Genomic DNA, 27,161 nt, shown 5'->3' with positions numbered 1-27,161 from the left:
TTATAAAATAGAGTAGATACAGCAAAAAGTAAAGTTAGTGCAAAGAGATATGAAACCAAAAAGAAACTTCTTCTATATAAAAAAAAATCTATGAAAAATGGGCTGATTATACAGGCAAGGTTTTATTCAGAAGGGAAAGAGTAAATTCAGGAATTTTATTTTTCTTCTTCATGTTTTAGCTTCCTAGCCGAGTGCAGAGTCATGCAAATGAGGGAAAGGTGAAGCAACTGAGTACTTTGAAAGTGAGATAGTATGCCTCATCCTAGAATCAGCAGGGAATTCAATGAACAATGTAATATGTGATCCCTTTCAAGTTTATTAAATAGGGTTTCTTAATACCTGAATTAGTACCAGAAAAAGTTGTAGCTGATGCTAAAACTTTTTGCTCTATTTATGACACTGTGGTTCAGCACAGAGATGGAAAGCCAATGTCATCCTATCAAGAGCAGACCAAAGTGGTTTCTTATATGGACTGCTGTCTTGTATTTTGAGATCTGTGGAGAGCAGGATTTGTTTATTTTATATCTGGACTTAGACTGGAAGGAAACAGGTTTAATGCTTTTACTAGAAATACTAGTTCAGGTTTTGCATAAAGCAAACTTAGTTTGAACTTATTATTTGCTATCAGTAAACTTTGATTGCATATATGCAGTCCAGATGGCAATGCAAGGAACATATGAATATGAGGTAGGAACATAAGTAATAGTCTGACTGAAAGCCTGATAGCTCAGCTTGTTCCCAACAGTAACCCATCGTGGAAAATAAGGCTTCTGGAAAACAGCCTTGTCTTCCTGAACTAGCAGTTGCATATGGACTATTATGTGCAATAGTGACAAATGGATCCATTTCCTATAAATTTATCTAATTGTTTTTTTGAACCTTATGTCTCTACAGTGTAACCTGGCTAAGTTTAAACTGGTCTACAGTTTAACTGTGCACTGTGTAAAGAAAGTTTTGTTTTGTTTCTTTCCTTTCTTTTCTTAAACCTGCTTGCTTGATGGCTTGCATTGGCTGCCTCAGTTCTTGAACTGAGAGAGGTAATGAGTCATAAGCCTTCTCAGTACTATGTATGTAGCATAGTACCAGTACGGTTGTTCTTTGGTTCTATCCTCTCCTTTGCTCTTTCTAAAATAGAAACTGTGTTCTGGGGAAGTTATTCCTGAATAATGATCATCCTCATCTCTGCTGTTCTGTCAAGAAGATTGAAACAGTAAATTACACATTATGGTAAGTTGCCCAACAAATTCATATTTGCACCTTTTTGATCTTTTGGAAAAAATACTTTCTGGTCCCATTATTTTTTTTTTCCCTTTTATCAGTTTCTTTCCCTTTATGTGCTTTAATTTTGATGCAGTTACTCACCTTCTTCACTTTTAAAGAATAGCACTGCTATGGGTACCTTCCAGATGTTCACTGCAGTTAACAGCGACACAAATAGTTCATTTAGTTTCTTGCTAACTGAGCATCCATCTGGCTTGTTGATTTTGCTTTTGATCAACCATCACCTTATTCCTGTAAGAAGGGGTGAGACTGTTTGTCCCACTCTACATAGAACTGCAAATCACTGCTGTAATGTCACAGGTATCTTGAAATTGGCAGAGGTATCTTGCCACAGAAAAGACTGGGCCCATAAAAGTTAGCGTGACATTTTGCAACTACATGTTGATGATTTTGTATACTTGAATACACACAGTCACAGCAGTGAACTAGTCCAAGAACAGAAATAGTACCGTATGTCTTTTGAAACTAATAGAGTGAATCTGAACCCTTGTTCTCATAAGTATTTTCAGAGAATAAGAGAACAATGAGGGTCCAGATTTTAAAGATGTTTGCATAGAGCCTTGTTTGGTATTATGAGCCTTGCACTATTAAGTAGTCAGTAACTTAATGTATGCCTGCAAAAAAGGGTGAATGCAGGTGGCTCACTCCTGCTGTTCTCTGGAATGGCCACATGTGAACCATGTCTGATCTAGCAGACAGCTAGCCATGTTAAAATAATGTTGTTCCTAAGCTAATAGAAGGCACCGTAGATTGTTTCAGACACAATGTCCTGCTAATGCAGCTACAGTAGCTGCATTGCAGAGTGAGCTAAAGCTGGCTCCTATCCACTTGACTTGGAGCGTAAGCAGAGAAGAGTCTACAAAGTCCAGGGTAGAAACAATCTGAATCACAAATGCTAAAGGTCTAAGTGTTTTTGAAAATGCAGGCTTCTCAAGTCACTTAGGCGTTGCATATTAGAACTATGTCTACATAGTTTGAAAAATCTGTCTAAATTAATGCAAAGTAAATGTAGAATATGATTACAAACTACACAGCTGTAACAGTCTTACAATTATGAATTATATGCTAGGAAAAACTGAAGAATCCTGGGGATAGAAAAATTGAAAAGTTTTGACTTAAATTACCTTGTAACTTCCTGAAGTCATTCACTCTTAATTTGTGTAAAGCTGGATGCTTAGTTCTTGTGGGTGGATTTTTTTTTTATTGGCTTATTTAGGAAACAAATCACATGTAAAGCATCTTCACTTTACTTAAATAATGTAAAGGTTTACAGTGCGACAGCTTGTTCTGCTATTGTGAATAGCTGTTTCTGTGTCTTGTTTCTGAGAGTTGTTTCAGAATATGCTTCCAAAGACTCAAAAGAACATGATCCCATCTGCTAGAAAACTTCCAGGTGTAATATATATTCTGCAACAGCTTCATGCAATTCAGTAATAGAATGGCATAAGTTTATGACTCAGGAAAAGATACATTTCTTTGAAAACTAGTAGGGCTAGCTGAAATAAGGAGAATTTGGGCAGTATCATTAGAACAGGTGTTAAGAAAAACATAAGGAATGCCATCTGGCTGGTGACAATATGCCATTGAAAAGAATTACTATATTAAAGAAAACAGTCTACCTACACTTAGCAGTGTAGTGGATACATGGCTACCACTTTAAATAAGGTGGTAAAACTGAGGGTTTGTGAGAGCAACAAAATTCTCCATTGTGAGAGGAAGAAAATTGTTCGATGTCACTTTTGGCATCTGGTCACCGATTCAGATGAACTCCTCAGCTGATGCCAGTCCCTTTAACAATGCAAAGCTGGTGCTGAATTACCTTCCAGCTTCTCTTAGGATGGAAATGTGTGTCTGTCTGCAGCCACAAATGTAAAGCCTCCTACAGATTTTCAGTGATCTGTTCCTTGGAGAGCTGGTGTTTGTCTTGGCACCTGAAGAACCCTATATTCATCCTAGGTGACACCAAAATATTGACTGTGACTTCAATGCATATAACACAGGCTGTGCAAAATGAATCTGTGTCATATCACCTGTAGAGCCTGATAACCATACTGACCATTTCCAGCTGCGGGAAAGCTTTTGTGCCCTGTTATGAACAAAGAATGCCTAGGTGCTGCGGAAGTGGTTAGAGGGTGGCTATCACTTGACAATGCAAAGCTGGTAGCCTTTTATTTAGCTTGATGAATGTGTGCATTCTTCAGAAACAGGCCATGAACTTTAACCAAAAAGAATATACTCAGTGCTTCTGCTAATGCTGTCTGGATGGTGTATATTCAGCCAGGAAAGTGCGTTACTGAATTCTTATCTGCCTTTTACATCATTGGCAAAGCTATTATTTCATTTGTGCATATAGAAAACAAATATAACTGTTCTCAGTTACTAATTCAGTACTGGATTTTGAGCAAACAAGTGAAGTTCTTGTTTTTAAATGTGGCCTTCATTTTTAGGTCCTCTACACTTTATTGGTATCTAATATTGGCCATTTGCTATTTCTGAATTCAAGAAGTTCGAGTATCTGCTTTTTGCATCAGCTGCTACTTAACAAACTCCAGATTTCTACAGAAAACCCTTCAAAAATCAGGTAATGAAATTTGAGACATTTTTTGAAATATGACTTTCAATTTCCTGCCTTCCTCAGTGTCCTCATCTGCACATAGACTGTCTCAGCTGGATATTGAGGAGGCTTGCCAGCTTACCAGTAAGCTGCAAAGAAGCTGTTAGTACTGCTCCCAATATGAAAACTCAGGAGAGGAAAAGTGCATGGTAATTCCCCCATGGAGCCTTCTGCTTGCTGCACTGTCAGGGGAAAGGCTGAATTTCTATTATCCCTCATGAGATATGCCTCTGAATCTTGCAGATATTTGGGGTCTGTGCAGAAGCTCTGAATTCTAGTGGTGGTTTTGTGCTGCTGGTGGCTGTGCAAACCTTGTGAGCCTGGCCATATGGGACCTGCACTGCTGGGGTGCTCTGCCTCTAGCCAGCTCGGTGACTTCCCAAGGGGATTCAGTGGAAATAATGAACATCTGCTCACAGCCTCTTTCTCCATCTTGTTATCCCCATCCATCAGCACATCTGAGGAATTTATTTTAGTAGAGTGGCCTGTACTCACTTTTACATAATTGGGACTCTCTGTAGTGAGCCTTTTTAAACCCATATCTGTCCCCTACAAGATGGTCATGATGCCAGACACATAATGTCTACTGTAGATGCAAAAAAATCCCAGTGTGAACTTGTTGGACAGGCTGTTAAATAGCTTATGCTCCTCTAGTTGGAATGCTCACACCGAATATTAAAAACCTGGATTTATTTACCTTTGCAGTGTCTAATTAACTCACTGCAAGACTGGTCATTCAGGTCTCAGGTATCCAGGGGCTATGAACTAATCCTTCATTGTCTATTAAATGCAGGGAGTTTTCATTTTAAAAGTTCTCTCTTGTGTGCTAAACTTTAGATATTATGAACTTCAAGCAGGCATTGAATTTTATATTATTCTCTCCCCTAGCTTTGATACAATAGTGAGCCTGTGGTAAAAGGTTAGCTGATCAGGCTTAGCAAGCCTATTTTTGAATAAAACTTCCTCTTTGCTCACCCGTTCAAAATTTTGGGGTGATTTTGATAATATATATGCAAGGGACCTTGTCTGCACACCACAAAAACTCACAACCATGTTCTGGAAATTATAAGACTGAGACAGATTGTTTTACAATACTGGACAGCTTCCAGTGCATTTCCTTCAATACACCTGTGCTGCAGGTAGCAGTGACCCATTCTTTGCCAGATGTTATACAGAGTTACTTTAATTTATATGAAAGTCCATTTATGAAAGAATGAGTTTTCAAACCTGTGATGGGTTAGCCATATTGCTCAATTTTCTCACTTTTCTATTTTAATCCTATTTTAGAAGTGGGAAATATTCCCTATACAGTAAAAGTAATCTGCTTTTATATTAGCTCTCTTTGACTTTATTGCCTAGAAAACCACTGAAATGACTCAGATTGTGAAATATATCAAAAGCAGTTGACTGTCTTACATTCTGTATCGAGTACGTTTCTGTATAGTGTATCTGTGTCTTAGGATTGTATAAGATACAAGAACACATTTGCAGGGGACTGTGAGAGTTCTTCCTTGCAAAATTCATTGCCTAGTCATTAGCAGTGGGGATGTTTATGGATTTGCTACTAAACTTCATAGACCTAGCACTGTTGAGAGCAGATGTTGTGTTGTGTTGTAAATGGGAAAGAACTGTAAGCTTGATCCTCCTTAGGCATGCTGGGCTAAATGAGCTCCAGTGTGGCAGTGGAGTTGTATCCACTAAGTCTGGCTGTAACTGGATATAGGAAACAGATGATCAGAGACATGATAATTAGAAATATGAAAATGCCTGTAGTGGAGGGGCAAAATTAAATGGATGCGCCATTGGACTCTCAGTAATGAAATGACAGCTCTCCTGTGCTCCTTGGAAGAGGACTGTGTTTTAATGAAATGTTTTCCTAAAACCAAAAAAAGCTCTCTCTCCACCATGGAATAGAACTTTATCAGTCCTACTCTGAAGAAAACCATGCTGACTTTCAGCCAGATGTTTGAATCAAAAGCTAGTAATATCAATTTCCATATTAAGGTTAGTTACGCATGTACTCAGAGTAGCAGCAGTAAATCTGCTATTAGTACAGCGGTTACTCATTTGTTATGGTTCCATGATACCAAAGTTATTTCAGAGACAGTATAATGTGGAAATGGAGTCACTGTAAATGGCCAAGGTCACAATTGTGGTACCCCTTAAAAAAAAAAGACAGATTTTTTGTTACTGCATTTATAGGTAGTTAAAGATGTTTCTCCCAAACAGCTTCGCTCATGAATAAGACTGTCTTTTTTAATAACATGTGGGCCTCTGTGGAAAGCAAATGACAACAGTGTGATTGCTTGCAAGTGTATTTCTAGGATGAAGTATAATGACATAGTCAAACAGCATTTCTATGACACAGAAAGAGTGAGGCTCTATATTCTGACTCACCTGTAGAACTGTTGCTCCTCCACGTAACAAGTGAACACGTGAAATGGTAACACGGCCATTTCTTAACGTTTCTTTATGGTTTGGATGAGGAAAGAATTTTTTTTTAAGTTTAGGTCTCTGATTCAAAGATAGGGTAGGAGACTTTTGATGGGTCAGCATCTGGTGTACTCCATTCCTGCTTGTCACCATATAGAAAACTCATCAAACCAGAAAAAAAGTGTAGACTGAGAGCTGACTCTTATCCTGATGCAAGAAATCCATTCAGAAAAGGTCCTTCTCTCGCCCAGTAAGGAGATGAAAGAATGTCACCAGTGCAACGCCAGTACTTTTTCAGTACTAAAAATAGGAAAAAGAAAGTCAGAGCTAAAGGGATTGCTTTACCTAGCAACTGCAGTAGTCTGTTTATCTTGTAGGACACGTACCATAGGGGAATAAAGATCTATGGCACAGTGCAGACCTGCAGACCTTTTTGATGCTTTAGAGGTGTTACTTCTTTTTCATCCTTTACACATCTTTCTAATTCAAAATCTTAGTCATGAAGATTTGCTAGAGGTTTTTCTTCACTTCTGTCTGGGATAAAGCTCTAAATATTTACATGAAAGAACAATTGCATATAAATATTTAGATGTTAGACAAAAGATGGTCTGAAATGTCTTTACAGTGGAATTTCTTTGCAGACAAAGCTAAATTAAGTTGTTTTGGCCCAAAAGAGTCACATTTGGAAAAAAATCAAAGATTTTCCAGTGTTAGTAATGGGTTGGCAGTGGTGCATCCATTATTATATGAATAATTTATACAGATTTGGAGACCTACTGTATGTTTTAATGTCTTTCAGGCAAATGTATCCATTTTACAGATAGACACATCAACCAGGCAGTTAAAAATCTGGTATACTTTCTGGCTTAAATCACTCTAAGTGGTGATTAAGGCCAAATTATGGCCCTTGACTCCACTATCTTGATGCAATGGTTTCCTTTCATCCGTGCAGCCTCATTGCCCTCAGAGTTTGCCTGGCAGTTATACTGAGTGCTGCTGGAGACCGAACATGGTGAGTAATTGGCTGTGATACTGTGAGGGTAGAAACTGGCTTTCACTCCTCATGGCACTAACTCTGTGAATTAATGAGAACGAAAAACACTAACCGCTTAGTTTGAGCCACTCTTTCCTTCAGCAGCACCCTGGAGATCACTGAATATCTTAAAGCATTTATAGTGAATTTATGGTTGTGAGTGCCTAGCTTTCCTGCTAGGTACATTTTCATAGAGCACCAAAAAATTCATATTTCCAGGTGGGAACAGTTTACATAAGAAGGTCCCTAGGAGAGGGGCATAGTTCTGCACACCTGCAAACTGTCACGCACCTGAATGCTTCCACATTAACAGCAGCCCAGGAGAACTCACATGGATTGGTATGACCCAGAGCAGCATGGTGCCTACAAACCAGGGTCATTCAAAATCAGTTTGCCTCAGTCACTGCACTCGTCGTGGCTGGGAAACCACGATGCCATCGTGGCAGGTTCTGCATATTGCTTCAGCAAACAAACTTGCAGGTGGTATACGGCAGGAAGACCAAGTCCCTGACCAACTCCTGTGCATTTTTCACTCCAAAGTGACATGCTGGCACTGTCACTGTTCAAAACGCCAACCCTTATAGTTGGAGCAGTCCAGCCTGGGATGATGACGCAGCGGGCTGTGCTGATTTATGAGACATTAATTCACAGAAGTGCAGCCTGTTGAAGTAGCTACCTTTCTGAGACTATTAAAACCACTAAATAAGTACTAAATGGCATCACTCAGAGTACAAAGGATAGTTGCGGGGGCGTGTCCTCATTCACACAACTTTGATGGTTAAACTGTTATATATAAACCTCATGAATCTTTACCAAACTACTTCATTCACAGAAATCCATAATTTACTTTTTTCCACCATGACACTTGTACTGAACAAATCAATTTTTAGCATCTGTCTGAAAGCAGAGGCCATAAATCACCAAACTGACTATAAACTCTTGGGATTTCAGCAGCAGATTTTTAAAGCCTGTTGGACTAATTTTTACATGAGAGGTATATTTACTTGTCCTGCTCTAAAATGTTCTTATCTAGTACAGACTATATGTGCAGCTAGGAGACGTTTTACTTACTTTGTTATTTCATTTTGGCCCAAGACTTTGACTGGACTTTATTAAAATTAAAAATAACAGAAAACTACATTGAACTTAATAATGAATTTTGATTTTTTAATTTGTTTTTATATAGTATTCTCTCAAGTCTGTCATGAAATTTAACATTATTAATGTTTGTTTAATCAATTACTTAATTTGTATTAAGTTCACTCCTAAATACCTTGCTTGGAGTCAACGCTCTACTATTTTAGATGCTATAGAAACGTGAGGAAAAAGGGCAATCTGGTTTTGCCATCTACAAACTCAGTCTTGCAAAGACACGCTCATGTGGTTCATTTTATGCAGCATATGCAGTTCCTGTTATAGTAATGTTTGCCATGCAGTAACTGAGCAAGTGTGTAAGTCCTTGCCTAAAATTTTAGTGCTACGAATGCTGCTTGAATAGTTTGTGGTAAGGGATCGTTCGCAATGTAAGGATAAACGTTATGTTTGTATCAGTAAGAAAAAGCCCTAGGTTAAAATCCCTTTTGGGAAGGAGCAAAAGATAATGACAGTTACAGCATCTATGAATATAGGCTAGCTGTGTGTACAGCTAGCTGTTGTGTGCTTCTTTTCTAAGTCATGAGCTATAAAGGATCTATTGTATGAGAACTACCTACCACAGAATTATCTACCCCTTATTCCCAAGGGTATTATGGCAAAATGTCTCTCCTTGCAGTTCTGTCCCTGACTTACTGAGCAACCTTCATTAGCACACTTGCAATCACGTTTCAAGGTGTCCGCTAGCGCTGGACACCTTTGGGTTTTTTTTTCTGTCTAAATTGAGATGGTAGTGCCTTAATTTGATGTATCATCTGTCAGTGAAACTGAGCAGATTTATAGGAGTTTGAATAACCAAGAAAGATACAAGCTGCCTGTGCTCTGGAATTGGAGAGGAGAGGTTTCCCTCTCCTCTAGCTCAGCTTCTGTATCCATAAATTAGAGATTATATTTAACCTTCCTTTGTGCAAGACTTGTAACTCCTCAGTTGATGCAGTTCCCTAGAATCCCTTCTTTCATTTTATAGGTTGTTATTTTATTCTATCCACATTCCTAATAAAATAAAGTTTTATTTTCTAATAGAGTTCAAGTTATACAGCAAATCCTTAAACAATATGGATATCAAAAGTTAATTATATAAACAACTGAAGTACTCCACCGAGGCCTTAGGGCTGTCAGGCGTAATTACAGTAATAATTGAAACCTTCTAGTGCTTTTTGTTTTTGTTTTCTATTTGAGAAAATCATTTTTGAGTGAAAATGACAATTATTTAACATTTCACTTCAAATTCTCTCAAGAATAGAAGGTGCCAAGCTATGAACTTGCAGTCTGCAAATAGGCAGAAATACCTATGAACTTCACTGGTCTTAAAACTGAGCAGCATACATATTAATGAAGCTTTATGACTGTCACTGATGGATAATGCTGCCAGTTTTATATATTTCCTACCTTTCCTCATGAGCCTCCAAAGTCACATCTCTTGCCATTTGTTCTATGGGATAAAGAGAGTGCTTGTCAGGGGTATTGAAGAACTGAAGAATAATAAATGGTAATACTTTATTTCTTTGTCACACTTCAATGTCTTTCACATGGACTTATGGATGTTAGTGCTTTACCATCTACATTAACAAACTTGTTTTCTGCAGATTAAGATAAAAGTAATTCAGCAGGAAAATATATCCTCTGAGTAGTGTACAGTGTGTAATCTATACCTGTAAACCATACTGATTCTGTTAGGGAAGAAGACCCTTAGATCCCCTTGGAATAGACAACACAGGCTAAAAAAAAGCAGTGCTTTTCTGAAGTCAGTATTAAACATCTTTATTGGCAAATAGAAACCCTGTGTGCCACAACAAGGGGTCAATAAATGATGCTGCCTATAGCTACCACTAGCTGTAGTGTGGTGGGGATTAGGTTGGAAAGTGGAGAAGAGATTATTTGTGGCTGACTAGAAGTGAAGGCATCCTACCACACCCTCTGCCTGTGTCCAGATGGCTGCGGGAGGTGGAGGAGCCCTGGGGAGCGTTCAGGAGCATTTGCCAGGGCACTGTGGGGCCAGTGCTCCCCAGGCCAGCAGGTCCCATCCCACCGCCCCCGCGGGAGCAGGGCAGGCCCGGTGGTTGTGGCCGGGTCCAGCCATGAGCAAAGATCTTTGGGCAAGGCCATGATGATGGGGCAGGTCCAAGGTTGGGCTGGGAAGTCAAGCTGGTGTGGCAAGGACTGGTGGCCCCGAGCTGGGCTGCGATGGCATCCTGTGCCTGGCAGGGTGGTGGAGGCCGGGGAGACTGCTCAGGGCTCGAGAGCCATGCAGTAAGGTGCTTTTTAAATAATCAAGATGTAAATTCAGTTAATTGTTACTTTCCTGTTACAGAATGGCTTCCCTTCCTATATGAATAGCTTTGATATAAACACTTTGAAGAGGTTTTTGAATCCAGAGTGTATCCACTAGTATTTCAAATTAATACTTCAGAAATGCTATGTGTTTCTTTAGAACAACAAACAAAGCAGGAGAACCACCAACTGGTGAAACAAATGCACACGCATTTCTGTGAGCTTATACTTTGTGATACCACCATCCCCGCCCCCCAGCCCCTGAAATGCTGTTTCCGTAGACCATCAAAATGAGAAATGAAATTGAAACTTATCTGGAAACCACAAAGATGCACTTGGAGATGAAATCTGATGAAAATCCATCAGTGTGGCAGAGAGAGATTGTATTTCAGGGCAGTTCACCTGTCTAAGTTGGAAGGAGTTTGAAGCTACAGACAGTGACAAAATGCTACATTTATTATTTGCATATTTATGTCAAAGCCAGAGTTTGCCAGATTTAAAATATCCCCCTGAATGATACAGCATGACAGGGAACATTAGATGGGAAATAGTATAATTCTGTGATTTGAGTGTCATTTGCAATATGGCTGCTTCCAGAAATCTCTATCTGAGTCTCTCACAAAGGGTGAATTTTACTTCCACATGGCAGTGATTAACGTGGATCAAGCGTTATTGTATGTATAACTTCAAGCTGAATGTGTGGTTTCTTTTTAGTAGGACACATATTACGGTCTGAGTGGAAGGTTATTCACAGAATCATTTTCAGTCCGATAGCAACACTTTGGTACTAATGAGGACAGATTTTACACCATTACCAGAGGCTAATTCTTTTTCTGTATGTCACTTAAAAAAAAGCTCCTGGAATCCAGCATGTGTGAGGAAAATTTGAATTTCTGGAGGAGTGTCCTAAGCCAGTCCTAGTGCTTTTCTTATGACTAGATGCTATCAAGAGTAATTGCATTTGTATTAGTTAACTTTGCCATTGGAAATACATTATGCAGTCCTTTTCATTGTTATACCCCTCTGATGTGTTTCTACGACCGTATTATGCGCCTTATGGCATCTGCAATTGTTGCTCATATGGAAAAATAATATTAAAAACAAAGTTAATGTACCATGTTTGCTCAGAGGCACTGGAGAAGCTGGCACCAGTTTCAGCTGGCTGTCTACATAGAGCAAGAACTGGATAAGTCAAGGAAAGAAAAGGGCTAAAGGGAGCACTTCCACATGCTAACTGTTTGTAAAAGCAAAGCTGTGTAAAGAAGTAGATGAAGCAATGAACTCTTCAAGAAAAAATTAAGTGGAAAGAAGCTGTAGACTTAGCAGCAAAGATGAAGCTGCTGCTGTGATAGGGCCCCACACAGCCATTTGTCCAAATAACTGAAGTCCTGTGCAGAAAATTCAGAAGACAAAATTCTCTAATTCACTGACGTGCAAGAATACTTTTACAGCAGTAAAGAGCTGGCTAGATAAATGCGTAGGTCTTCCATTATTATTAAACACTTTTGCAGTTAGCAAAGGTGTTCACATATGGGTCTACATGTTTTGCCAATGCTGACTGATGCACTATAAATTTGATTAAGCCATTCTTCCTATCTCTATTTTTTAATTATAGACAGGACACCTCTTTCTGCAAAATGCATTACGTAAATTCATTTGTATTTACTTAGTATTGTCTTAAAATTTTGTATAGTGGATCTTCTTTTACATTTTTTACAGTCTTTTGTTCTTACGGTGGAACATTTGGACTATTAGATACCATCAAATACCATCGCAACCAGCATCTTCTTCCTGTTATCTCTCTGGTTTTCTTTGCAAACTAGCAATACTCCAGATGCTGACCTGGAAGAAATGCAGGCTGATGCAGGCTGTAGGTTTTGCATGATTGTGCATACCTCTGCATGGATCAGTCTCAGCCATTCTCTAGAGTGACGAAATTGCCACTGTTGATAAATGTGATAGAAGTGTTTTGCTCTTTATGCAGTGATCAAGCAGCATTGCATTTTCATCAGTGATTACGATGCGTATGAGAAACTCTAGCTGTCTTCATTTTATACATGGGGTAAATGACTCAGTCATAAAACCACTGAACTTGACTTCTCTGAAATACCATGAAATCTTCTGACTCACTGTTTTAATCATGTAAACATACTGTTGCCTACAAGTAGGTTAAGATGAGTTCTTTCAGTATGATTTTGTCAACAATTATAGCGGTATTGCAACGACTTGTAAGTGGGTTGATATGATCTAAGAAAGAGCACAGCAACATTCAGAATATGAAATTCTCTTAATCTTGAGATACTTTTTGGCCTTCTAGTATTTGAAAAACATACATTTTGATGTATTATGTCTGTTTTCAACAATTTCTATCAGGCACTGAAGTATGATGACTTACTAGACTTTTATGCTTATCTTTTACACTTTTTACAGTTGTTATGAGGGTTTTACACTTATCCCACTGGATGTCTGTATGGTTTTGAAATTTCTGTTGTTGTGGTAGTGCTGTAGCCATCATGGGCTTAAAGTATGACCTTCTTGATTGGTGTTTGCTTTGAATAACTATTATTTAAAAAAGGAAAGGAAAGTGGGGTGTGTCCTGAGACTCCTTTTTCACATTGAGGAATGTTTGCAGTGAGACATTGTTGTCTCTTTTGTATAGAGTAGCTTTTTTCTGTAACAGAACTAACACTAGAGTAGACCTGCTATCTTGGATTTGTAACAGGGATATAATTCAAAACCAGCCTGGATTTGAACTTTACTTGGGTGGTAATAAATAGTGTCACATTTAAGTCTTTATTTCTTTTCTATTTTGCTTTCCTGTGCTTTCAGAGGCTTACCCTTAAAAAAAAAAAAAAAGGAGTAAAAACCCTCTGTCAGGGCCAAGTTCTGTACTTTTATCTGTTATTTGAACCATCTAGATTGCGTGGTTTTATCCAAGGACATAGTTTGATATTATTTTCTAAGGAAAGCAAGATCACACTAGAGTATCTACGCTTGAATGGATTAAAATCACAGTTCTTACTCTGTTTATTTAACACTAACACTTCCTAGCAATTTGATACTTGAAACATCCTACTTGAAACATCCTTCTTCCCAGCATTTACCTATACAAGCAATCTAGTACAAGTGGGTTTTATTTCATGTAATTTTGTCTAACAAATAATGAGCAGATACAAATTAATCTGGACACCAAATTTCAGTGGCAGACATGCCATATGGCATCAGAGCTGTAGTTGTTTGGATGTGTGAACTGCTTGAGAAAATAGAAATTGCTTAAACTTCTTTCAGTCGTACCTAAACGTTCTGCAGGTTTTACTTGGATTTTAGAAGCAATCCTATTTCTTTCCTCTCTTCCCATATTTTGTTCAATCTCCCCCAACACGTCTGAGATTCTTTTTGTCTTCTCTGAAGGCCTCCAAATTGCCTGGCAGATCTTACATTGATTTCTGTAACACAGGTGCATGTGGTAATGTACAAAATCTGTCATCATTTGCAAAAGTGGATGCCTAAAATTCAGCGCTTTACTCCTTCTAAAGGCACCTAAGTAGAACTAGCCTGAATTTCAGATTAGCTGAGTATCCTGCAATGACTCCAGCCCTTTTCAAACTAACATAATTTTTATCTTAAATCGAGGACTTGTTTCTTTACTGCATAACTGAAAATTAATCTTTGTAGTGTTAACGTAAAAGCTGTGGGCAACAAATCCTGACTGAAACGTTGTCTGCTTAGCTATTGTTTGGGTAGTTTAAAAGCTGCCTTCCAAACATTTTATTTGTCACCAAAGAAATAAGTTTATTTCAATTAATTGACTATTTCCTTTTATTTTGGGTTATAGTTTTATTTAGGTTCAGTGTTGAACTTCAGTTAATATCTGCTTTTAAAATACCCCGCCCCCTAAAGATCGCTAAATAGCCACAAAAGAGTGTGGAGTTCAAAACAGCAACTTGGGGACAAAGCAGTGGAAAAGCCACAAAATTGCACAGTGACTAAGTTCTGAGAGAGTTAATTGAGCGCTTAGCTCACCTTGAGCCAGATCGTGGTTAACAGTGACTGAGCTCTGTCTGAGATTCAGAAATATCTCTGGTTTTGATTTCCAGATGCCATCCCACAAGACAATGAAAGCCTTGTTGCTATTCCCATTTTTAACTTCTGTAATTCCCTTTGCATCTCATGCCTGTGTCTAGAATTCTCCCTTCACACTAACTATTGAATAGTTTACAGTTTCTGAATGTGAGTAGAGGCATTTTTGGTGATTAAATTGCCTGAGTCTGACCAGTCTTTTCATGTATTTGTTTTTATCACATTTCTGCTGTAATGCTTCTGCATGCAGATTTCATAGAAAATGGTGCTGTCGGTTTAATTAAACAAATGTGTAAGCACATACAAGTCCAAACACAAATTACACAGTAATTCAAGCTGTATTAAGTTATGAGACATGTTAAACTTACGTGCAAATAAGATAGCCAAACACATTATTCACTAAATGAAAATGGAAGGTAAATTGCAATAACATGTAATGGTGCTGAAAATTATTTTAGATTTAAAGCCATGTCTGAGATTTCCCCTTCGAACATGGTGACAATAGCCTTTCATGATAGCTGTCTATTTTAAAATGTGCAAATGGCTGTGCAATGTTGTCTGAAATCAGTAAGTATTATGATGATAATCTGCCCATCAATTGTATCTTTATAACCTGATGAATTCAATTTTACGTTTCTAAATTCAGCTGTAGTAACAGGTTTTTTATCTGATTTCTATAGCATAAAACTCTAGACTTGGATCTGCAGAAGACTAATGGGTATGTTGTGATTTTGGCTTCAGTGTAAGTCATTACTTGCATGCTTGTGTCTTTGCAAAAATCCTGGCCATGACAGAGAAAAGTAGGAAAACTCCATATTTGCTTTCCTGACAGTAAAATAAAACAGGTAAAAGACTTGCCATTTGTAGAGCAACCTTACGTCAGATATCCAACATACTTTGCTTCTGTGATGCTTTATTTTCCATTCACTTTTACTGAAGACCATGTAACACAATTTTTTAGAACATGTGGTATCACTAATAGCTACTACATTCTGAGGTACGTGGAACATAACGAGCTCCCTTCAGGCTGTAAAATACCACTTGTGTCCTTTACTTACGCTATTGTAGTTTGACTCAATGACACTGCAGAGTGTATTCTTTTTTTCCTTCATTTTTTTCCCTCCAAAGCTAATCATAATGCTGCTTATTCTTCCATATTTTAAATAGCATCTGTAAATCTATTACAGTCTAGCAGTAACGAGAGGAGTACTCGGTGGTTTTAATTCTCTTTTCTCTCTTATGTGTCTCCCTCAGCTCAGTGTGGGGACTAAATAACAGTCTTCAGGTTTGCTGCTGTGGGATGCTCAGTGCCTTCCTGCAGGATAGGTGCTGGACTTGTGTAGGATCAAGCCCAAGGTAAAAATGCAAGCTGTATTTTTGTAAAAACAAATCAGTTTGCTCCTGAGGAGTTCACGATTCACTGCTTTAAGAACGCTAGCCTAGAAAGTTGTGCCTCTGTATTAAATGTAGAGTCTAGATCTTTTAAATAATGGGTTATGCTTATGTTGATTTCTTTAAGTGAGAATTATTCAACAATCACTTAACAATTCCCACAAGAATTTTAGGGCAAGTCTGTTCGGTCCCAGAACTTTGTATTCTGATTTCATGGATGGACTCTGTGTCAGACTAGTAGCACCACAAGTGCTCTCTTCATTAGAGTGATGGCTGGAAATCTGCGCGTGTAAGGAGAGAGGAAGTCATGCACTTGTTTGGAGTAGAAATTTCAAGTCTGCTCTAGGCATCGTGGAGGAACAATTTTCTATTCAAAATGGAAATGTTCAGGTAAAAAGGTAAACCTAAGAGTTCATTTTCTAACCCAAGCATGTCTAATCTTGTTTTAATGTAGTTTAGTAATAAAAAGTTAATGTTAACATTGATTAATGTTGTAACCATAGACCAAGAAAATATGTTGCTTTGATCACAGATAGCTCTGCACATCAGAATATGCATTATTGCTTAACTCGTTTTTTTAAAGTTGTTACAGAATCACAGAATCACAGAATCGTTTAGGTTGGAAGGGACCTCTGGAGATCACCTAGTCCAACCCCCCTGCTCAAGCAGGGTCACCTGGAGCATGTTGCCCAGGATCACATCCAGACGGGTTTTGAATCTCTCCAGCGAAGGAGACTCCACTACCTCTCTGGGCAACCTGTGCCAATGCTCTGTCACCCTCACAGTCAAGAAGTTTTTTCTCAGGTTTAGGTGGAACTTCCTGTGGTTCAGTTTCTGCCCGTTGCCTCTTGTCCTGTTGCTGGGCACCACTGAAAAGAATCTGGCCCCATCCTCTTGACACTTCCCCTTCAGATACTTATACATGTTGATCAGATCGCCTCTCAGTCTTCTCTTCTCCAGGCTGAACAGGCCCAGCTCTTGCAGTCTTTCTTCATAGGAGAGGTGCTCCAGCCCCCTCATCATCTTCCTAGCCCTCCGCTGGACTCTCTCCAGTAGCGCCATGTCTCTCTTGTACTGGGGAGCCCAGAATTGGACACAGCACTCAAGGTGAGGCCTCACTAGGGCTGAGGAGAGGGGCAGGATCACCTCCCTCCACCTGCTGGCAACCCTCTGCCTAATGCACCCCAGGAGACCATTGGCCTTCTTGGCCACAAGGGCACACTGCTGCCTCATGCTTAACTTGTTGTCCACCAGGACTCCCAGGTCCTTCTCGGCAGAGCTACTTTCCAGCAGGTCAGCCCCCAGCCTGTACTGCTGCATGGGATTATTTCTCCCTAGGGGCAGGACCTTGCACTTGCCTTTGTGGAACTTCAGGAGGTTCCTCTCTGCCCAGCTCTCCAGCCTGTCCAGGTCCCTCTCAATGGCAGCACAGTCTTCCGGTGTGTCAGCCTAGCCTCTCCCCCCAGTTTAGTATCATCAGCAAACTTGCTGAGGGTGCACTCTGTCCCTTCCTCCAGGTCATTGATGAATATATTGAACAAGACTGGACCCAGGACTGACCCCTGGGGGACACCGCTAGCTACAGGCCTCCAACTTGACTCTGAGCTCGGCCATCCATCCAGTTCTCAATCCACCTCACCGTCCACTCATCTAGCCCACACTTCCTGAGCTTACCTACAAGGATGTGATGGGAGACAGTGTCAAAAGCCTTGCTGAAGTCCAGGTAGACAACATCCACTGCTCTCTCCTCATCTACCCAGCCAGTCATTCCGTCATAGAAGGCTATCACGTTGGTCAAGCATGATTTCCCTTTGGTGAATCCATGCTGACTACTCCTGATCACCTTCTTGTCCTCCAGATGCTTAGTGAGGACCTCCAGGATGAGCTGTTCCATCACCTTTCCCAGGATGGAGGTCAGGCTGTTAGATTACACTTTATATTGAAAGTTGTTAAAGAAATACATTGTTATGCCTAGATCTTAGCCTTGTTATTATTTGTGCAAAAATGTAAAGAATCAAGCATGTTCAAAGCACCTTTGAAAGTCTTCTTTTAAATCATTCAAACAATTTTACAGTATCGGGGACTGAAAATCATAATACTAAATTATTTTCCCCTGGAAATCATTTATTTAAGACTATACTAGTCATTGTACAATCATTTTACAATGTATTTTGCAATATATAGTACATTGAGATTTAATATAATCTAACTTCCCAAATGCTTCATCTTTTGGAAAGCATTTTCAGACTTTATCTAGGAATTGCTTGAAATATTTAATAGTTCCTCAGATGTAGGGATTTTTTAAAATTATTTTGATCAACAAGGGAAAATGTGAAAATACATAATTTTTTGTAGATAAAGGAATTCTATGATCTTATTCAAATTCTGTAAATTAAATAAAATTGTATTTATAGCTCTACAAATGAGTGGCATGGAATGCTACAAGACTGGTTTATGTTCTCTTCATATATTAGAAAATACAACGTAATTTTATTATGCCATATAAAAGTGAAGGATAAGAAGCCCTTATTGATATTATGATTATCAAAGGTTTATGACTTTCCTCATCAATCAAATTAGGTATATTCTTAATTATGGTATGCTATGATATTTTTTTTGGTAAAATTCCCTAATTTAAATAAAGTAATGTGCATAAAAGATGAAATAGAACTTTACATCTGAAAACTATCTTCAGAAACTTCTAAGAGTTACGCTGTTGTTAATAAGGGACTTACTGATGGCCTAACCGATTGGAAAAGAAAGTTAGAACACAGTTTTACTGAAATTGAAAAGCACTGCACGAACACCGAGTGCCAAGATGCCCTTGTGGTATATTGTTTTTCTGATAGAGATATTTGTATTTTATTCTGGAACGTATGTTATATAGTGATTGAAAATAAAATATAATATTGTCTAATGACTCTCTCACAACATCAGGTAAATTGAAGAGTTGGTTCTTTGGCACTGTTTGTCATGCCAGCTGAGCAGAATAGGTACACAGCTCTATATTTCACTGAGTAAATTGTGTTTGAAATTATGCAAATATATGTAATTACATATTTGAGCCCGAAACTGAGAAATGATATTTAAAATCAAAAAATGTCTAGAACCGTGTCTGGTAGTTTAATCCTTTGTAATGCTACCCTAGTAGGGTGTATACCAAGCTCAGCATTTCATAAAGCAAGAAATATATTTTTGCAGCTGGACTATTTAAATACTTTAGATACAGATAATATAGCAGGAATTTATTATAATTCTAGTCTTCGGCGTTAAAACAAAAACATGCCCATTGTTTTTAATATACAGATTCAATCTGGAAAGTTGTCTCATCTCATCTCCCACTAGTGCAAAGTTGTTTCTTATCAGATTTTTTTTGATGCATTCCAGTGAGAAGTAATCATTGTGACAGTGTCCAAAAAGAAGTGATGGTTAGATATCATTGTCTAAGAGGCTTCACTCTCCAAAAAAACCAGAACCCTTTTAGTTATTCAACCTAAATATTTTGATATCTAAAATCTACTGCATATGTCTCAGTTAATTTGCTCAGCTCATTTAACCTTTCTGTCCTCTGCCTTGCTACATATCTGTATCACAAATGTTGATGATGCTTACCTTTTTGGTTAAAGTACGTAGTATATTATTACTTTAGTTCAACATCCCAGGCCCTTCAGCGTTAGTCTCTTTAGGTATTCAAAACATTATATTGGAATATATATCGCAAGGAAAGTGTAGAATAAAATAAATGTGTGTATGTGTGTCCGTCCATGATAGTGAATTATTTTCAGCCAGCTTCTTCCTTAGCCAGTAGCAAGGCCCAGTAAATGGGTTTGTAGCAGCTGTTCATCACAGTTTGCATCCAAGCCCAGAGCTGTATTATTGATGATGTGGTATTTAAAAATTGGAAAAACTTATTTTTGTCTGGACAGAGCCTTTCTGTGCCTCTCGGGTGTCTTCATGAGTGAACGAAATCATTTTAATCTCTCCTAATTGCTCAGAAATGAACTGTAGTTCTATTCAGTGCAAGGAATACGTTCCATAGAGCAAAAAATAATGATGTTAGCTTGCAGTATCTTGCAACTTGAAGGGTTCAGGTGAATTCAGAACGTTTCTATGATGCAGATGTAAAATGGGCTTCTGATGGATGTGAAAGCTGCAGGTAAGACCTAAAAGCAATGAATGGATTATTTGATGCAGGCATAACACTGGATTGCATGGTTCAGTATGCAAAACAAAAGAAGTTAAAGTGAATGGAATTTACAGGCAGAGTTTCAGTTAATTTCCTTTTTTCTTTTCTTTTTTTTTTTTTGTGTATAGACATGATGATGTCTGGACACACAGGGCATGCACTTCCGGTGAATACTGTATGTCATCTTATACAAAGGACCTCTTCCACATATAGTTACAGTCCATTGTAAGAAACACTTTCTTGCTAATTGTTGATCCTTGATTATTTTGAAAATCTTTATCCAAAAAGACATTCCTTGCAGTGTCTTCTGATGGGCAGCCGTGTGGGCTCCAGAATAACCATCCTATTGCTCACTCTCTTCAGTCAGTGTTCAGGCCTTGGAAATTTGACCTGTGGAAGACACAATGAAGTCATTTCTGTGATAATAATTTGAGAAAAAATTCCCTTTCCATTTCCACTGAAGTGGGTTAGTTAGAAACCTTCATTGACCAGAGAATTACAAAAATTCCAGTCTGTTTTCATAGAAGAGATTAACTGAAACAAATGAAAAGATTACTTGTCTTCCAGATTTAATAAAATATATCTTTTCTGAGGTACTTTAAAGTTTAAAAATAGATTAGTAGCTTTTATTTTTAGGTTATCTCTGAGTCAATCCGTCTTTCGTAGATTATGTGCAATGTAAATTGATCCCTACTGAAATAAGAAGCTAAGAAGAAAAAATGTTTTCATTCTGACAGCTCAGTGCAATGGCCAGGAGAACGACTGTTTAGTAGGCCCGATCGTTCTTCCAGTTGACATTCCTATTGACATGCTCTGTTGTGTTTTCAGACCCCAAGAAGCAGATTAAGGTCAAGTGAAAGATTTTGGCAGACTATTAGTAATTTCTAATTAAATTAAAATGCTTGGAAACTACCTTGGAAATTGATTATTAAGCTTAACTTGTTTTCCACTGATGAGAGAAAAATAAAAATTCAAACTATGATTTGACTTCCACGAACATTTATATACAAATGTGTTTGTGTTTTCCCCCTGTTTGTATAGCTAAAACATTTTAAATGTAGGAGCATAGTCTCCCTACATGCTACATTCCACTCAACAGAGATGGAAAACATAGATTCTCAAATGATGTGGCATAACAAAACATAGCGCTAGGCAGTAATTTAGAGGAGGCTCTATTTCATTTAAAGTATAAACATAATAAAAGCTTGGGCAGCAGTGGGAAATGGTTATTGATTTTCATGCATGATGCACCACTAGGTTCTGACAAAAAGCTGATTACAAATAGCCTCTGTCCAAGAAAGTGTCCAAATGTTTTGCCTGGGGCAGCCTTGTAGATGGTGATCAGCTGTGTCAGAGCCTTAGCGTGAGTACCCAGGAGGGGCTAACGAAAGGTGCATGCGCTGCCACGTCTTGGACAGCCTATGCATTAACTAGAAATACTGCAGCAGCTTGCAGTTATGGTGTTGTTTTTCTTTGAATTTACCTATTGCTGGGGAAGAAATTGGCAACTGCAGTTGACAGGAAATTTTCTGAGAAAATAAAATACCCAGCAGACCCTGAAAGTTAGTCATTTCCTTCACTGGATCAGACTCCTGTGAGTCAGTCACATCCTTGCACAATGGAAGCTCCAGGTCACAGCCCACAGGGGTTTTCCATGAGAAGTATGTTCCAGAGATGTGGACCCTGAAAGCACTGAATCCTATGTTATAGAAAATAAGGGACCAAGGAGATTGCCTTCTGTATCCTGCTGTACTTGGGAGTGAAACTGTTGTGTTCAGGTTAGAGCTTGGGAGTTCCTGACTCCTCGTGCTCCTGGGGTGCAGCTTGTGTGGTGCATGGTGGCTCTGCGCAGGGAGCAGTGCTGGGAGCCCTGCCATGCTCAGGGCCTCCTGTGTTTCACTTGTCCCATGAGCAAGAGTGTTGACTTAATCTGAAACGGCTCCAGGACCTTCTGTTTTGAAAATACTGGACTTCAGTGTGTGCAGGATAACATTTTCTCAGAATTGCTGGTTCATAGAAAATTAAGAGACAGACGCCAAATTAGACTTAAAGGGATATTTTTATGGATCACATATCTGGCTTTAATAGCCGGCTTTGTGGACCACAGGAGAGATTCATCTCCAACAGTTCTGTATTCCCATTGGAAGACGGTTAGAATATTTTGTAGTGTGAAGTACTGTCAAAAGGAAGTCAAAAGAAAAACTGAGTTTTCAATGTATATATTCTTTACTAGATAGCCTTTTTTTTTTTTTAAAACTGACCCAGACATCATCAGGCAAGCTATTTTGGCAACTTTCTCTGTTCTTATTCACTAGTATTTAGATGGGTCTATAAACACAAGTCAAATAGTGGAGGCAGTTCTCACAATGCATTCGACTAATTATCGTATCCCATTATTAGCCTGAAACTCAATTAGCTGAAGATGTAGCAGGAAGGCAATATATCGTATGGAAAACGAGTGGAAAGTATTTACAATTCACTGCCAAAGAGGATATCTATCTATTTTTGTGGATTTTAAAACTTGTAACTTTGGGTTTGTTCAGAAATATATTTGGAATCCTGAAACTCATTTAATCAGCTTCTGAATGAAACATTTTAGTGGCTTTAGTAGCTCTGATTGAGCTGCCATTAGCAGTCACAGATATGGCTGGTTGGGATAGATTATCAGCCCAAACTGTTCTTCAGGCTCAGCCTGGGGAATAAAAAATGTCAAAGTTATATGAGAAAGCTCAGCTTGAGAGTGGAAGGTCCAGCAATTGCCATTAAAATGTTACAGATGTGGTTCCAAATGACAGGGGGACAACCTTGCACAAAGAAATCCAGATAGAACAGGAAAACCTTTCCAAAAAGACTAATTATTTTGACAGAAGATATTATTTGCCAAATTTTAAAAAATGGCCAACTTTGAAGCAGTCATAACTAGTGTCAGGATGGATTTTACAGTTTCTGGTGGTATTTCTCTTGGTAGAGCTGACAGAAGTGATGTGAGACTCTGTAGGACACAGAGCATAATACAGTAGATGGGAAAATTTCCTAATAACTTGCTTTATGTTTACAGTTTCATCCAGAAGAATTTCAATACCTTGCTGAACATGTTCATCATTTTGTAAAACTGTAGCAGAAAACACAAAAAGTCTACTGAGCTATATTGCATGTGTGTTCTAGTGTATGTATTAATTTATTTTAACTTTAGGATAGTGCAAAAGCTATTTTAATTTTACCTTTTTTTTTCTAGAAAGGAGGAGATTGTAAAGAGACACTGTCTCTAAAAGATGAGGCTTGAAGTTGCTTTTCTTTAAAATAGCACTAATAACACTTTGAAATAAAATAATTGGTTGTTCTTCTGTAAAGCTCCTCTAGTAATGAAAAAGATAACTTTCTCCTTCATAGGCATACATTTTTATTTGGTTAAAGAATGTGGACATTTTTTCAAATTTTCAAATCTCTGGAGTTCATAAATTGTAAGGAAATGTTAAAGGACTTACTTTCATAGGTGCTGCAGGTAGCTTGAATTATGCAGTATACTGAAGGCAAGGCAGTTTATTCTTCATTTGTGAGAATAAATGAAAATACATAAAGTGATAGAATACACTTTGTAAAGAGTTTCCTACATTTCATCCTGGTTTTGTTCATCTTTTTCTGTTGCTCTCTCTTATGGACAGTATTTGTTTACTTTTCTTTTTTTTAATTTTTATTTATTTATTTTTTGCTTACAGTGGTATTACGTTTCTGTAAGGAGGCCAGATGAGACTGAATCCACTGGGGAGAGAAGGTTATGGAGGCTGCACCTGCAGCAGGTGAGGGGGCAACTTGGCCTTTGACGGTGGGAGGAACTTCCTAAGGACCAGAGGGGACTGGGTAGAGTTTTCTGCAACTTAGAAAATTACTGAGCTGGGTGAAATTAATTCTAGACGTAAAGATGTGCCTGCAAGGATAGTAGGTAGTGAAGAACTGTGTATATATTATTTTTGTTGTGTTCTACCTTCCCTCTCCTGTTGTGTCTTCTCTGTTTAAAAAGGCAACTCATTTAGTTTCATGCCAGTGAAACTTAGATCTTTGGAGTTTAAAAGCCTTTCAGTATTCTTTGGGGAGCTTGGTACAGGAGAAGGTCTCAGCAGATACACTGCAAAGCTCTGGCTGCCTCAGGGTCACTGTTTCTGTTAATTTCCGAATATTTGTGCTTGACCTTAAACTGCATATTCTTTTCTTTGGTATGACACTTTTAGACTGAGTAAATGGCAATGGCATTGTAGCTGACTCTACAGCATTTTTATGGCTCATCTAGGGAAGCTTTAAACTCTAGCTCTTTTCCAAACTACGTTTGGTATATATATTTTTATTATATTGTACAATATCAGCTTAAAAATCAGCAGTTGACAACAGTTACTTTGGTTTAATCCTGTGAAAGTTCAAAAAGGATTATGTGGTTGCAGATCACAACAATATTTGAATTTAATCGTTTTGCTCACAGTTAATGTTTTGAACATTAAACAATGCTAGATTTTCCTGTGTCTCTGACGATTAACTCCCAAATATATCGGCTTATACTTTGAGCTCATGCTTATTCTTTCTGTAGGGTGTTAAACAAAGCCAAAAGTTTTCTAAGAACTATATTCTTTGTAAAAGCACTGCCTTACTCATTGTAAACAGGATGGGCTATGCAGGGGTTTAGTCATGAGTACATTCTGGAAAGCATAGTCACTTTTACTTTGAGGGTATAATTTCGCTGTAGTGTGGTGAAACATCCCAGGGTTAGTTCAGCCAAAGTTATTGTGAAACTGCAGCTCTGCTAAAGGAGTTAATTCAGGTAGGCAAGATAACCTGGCTGTACTGCTCCGTGAACTTGCATTTGTGTCTCTCTGTCTTCCTGTGCAGTCTTCTCCATGTCTGTCTCCAAGTCTCCTTCACCTTTGCTAGAACTAGCCATACCTGGAGAGAAGAGGGATTAATTCCTTTCAGTGAAAGAAAGCCTTTCTGCAAGCTATGTCTATATTTTGCTGGTTTTAGTATTTACCACACATTACTGACTGAGAATGGTTGTTAGGGCATCATATAGAAAACGAGACCAGAGATGGTAAAAACAATAGCCATGAACAACGTGTGTGGCCTTCATATCTGCTAAATGCTATGGAAGGCCTGGGGCAATATTACTAGAGCGTTAAGGCTGGTTAAGGCTGTCCTGCACAGACTTGTCTTTTTCCACAATGTCCCACTTGCACTGCCTGTGTGTTAGCCATAGCATATCCTGCCTTCTGTTTGGATAAAGCCCTTGATGATCATGTTCAACCATCATGTTGGTTCTTTCTATTTGATCCCGGAGTTTGTTTTTATGTTCCTCTAGGAGGAGGAGGAAGTTTCATGGTGCTTCCAAGCGTGCAAACAAAATATGTGGCCATAATGATATTTGCCAAAGCATGAAGGTTTTTTTTCCCCAATGATAATATCATTGTCGTTGATTTCTTTGCTGTTTGACTGACTTTTTTCACTGTGTTTTACATGTTCCTGTAGGTCCATGGCATGTTATCGCAGGTGCTAATAATTCCCACAGAAAATGCTTTACAGCTCTCCTGAGGGACTTCAGAGAGTTTTGCAGAGTAAAGGTTTGAATCTGAATGAAGCTGTGCTGTTTGGAAGTTCAGAGGAGGAATGTCCAGCGGGCTCTGCTCAGCGAGTGATATGTGGCTTCTACTGTGTCATTGTCCACTTTCCTCACTGACAGCAGAGAAAAGCTTTTTCCATGTTTGGTAAGGAAGATGCACCAAATTTAACATCTGAAAAGTCCTCCTACTTTGAAACTCTCAAGGAAAATCCGAAAAGAGTTAGGGTTTTATAGTGCTGAAAGCACTATCTTCCACATTGATGAAAAAACTCCTTGCTTCAATACACTACTGTATGTGTGTCTATCTAATGTATTTTACTGTATGCTTGCACTGTACTTTTTGATAAAAGGAATGTCTTTTTATTAGTATTATAAATACTAGCATTTATTTCTTGGATCCACATACGTAGTTAGGTATATGAGGATGGAGAAAATAATTTTTAAATATTCCCAAGGCATCTCCTACAAATTTTAGTTATAAGGAATTCTTTCCTCGTGTAGAAGTTGACATTACCCAGTTGGAGAATTAAAATTGCTATTTATATGATTGTGAGTAGCGAATCACCAACACAAATAGTGATCCGTTCTCAAAAAACAATTCTCCATAAACTGTAATTAGTTACTAGGAAATAATTAGAATATAACCATTGAATACTGAAAAAAAATTACAACTTGTTTACAGAAATGGAAATAGAAAAAGGGGTGAAGTTTGTCTAATAAGATATTCATTGTACATTGCTTGTCTCTTTATGAACAATGTTTTGAGGGCTGATAAACTTTTGCGTAACTTTGTGTGTGAGAGAAAAATTTTAATATGAGAGAATGAATGCACTAAATGCAAAGTGGAAAGGTAATGCCAATTTTTGCTATGTTTGGAAAAACTCCAGAGTTTTGAACTTTGATTGCTTACAATATTTTAAATAGAGGAATAGTGTTCTATAGAAAACTAATCTTCCCCCACCTGCAGAGTAGGATAGATGTTGAATAATGGATAAATAGTTGTAAGCTGCAAATCGGCATTAATGTTGAACGGTATTGCTGATGCTAACATTAGCAAAGACTGTATTTCTTTGTTAAGTTGCATGATACCCATATTAAACAGAAATGTTTTTTTTCCACT

General features: G+C 38.2%; 1 long non-coding RNA gene across 1 annotated transcript; it reads left to right on the top strand.

Annotated features, from left to right (window-relative positions):
• The first annotated feature begins 1,139 nt into the window (after window positions 1-1,139).
• Window positions 1,140-27,161, top strand: LOC138068905 (uncharacterized). The gene is made up of 4 exons (XR_011143760.1): window positions 1,140-1,227; window positions 3,729-3,862; window positions 24,159-24,239; window positions 25,951-27,161. It is a non-coding gene; the product is annotated as an uncharacterized lncRNA (long non-coding RNA).

The sequence above is a fragment of the Struthio camelus genome, chromosome 12 (genome assembly GCF_040807025.1).
Source record: "Struthio camelus isolate bStrCam1 chromosome 12, bStrCam1.hap1, whole genome shotgun sequence".
Classification (NCBI taxonomy): domain Eukaryota; kingdom Metazoa; phylum Chordata; class Aves; order Struthioniformes; family Struthionidae; genus Struthio; species Struthio camelus.
This window is presented reverse-complemented; position numbering and strand designations above follow the sequence as displayed.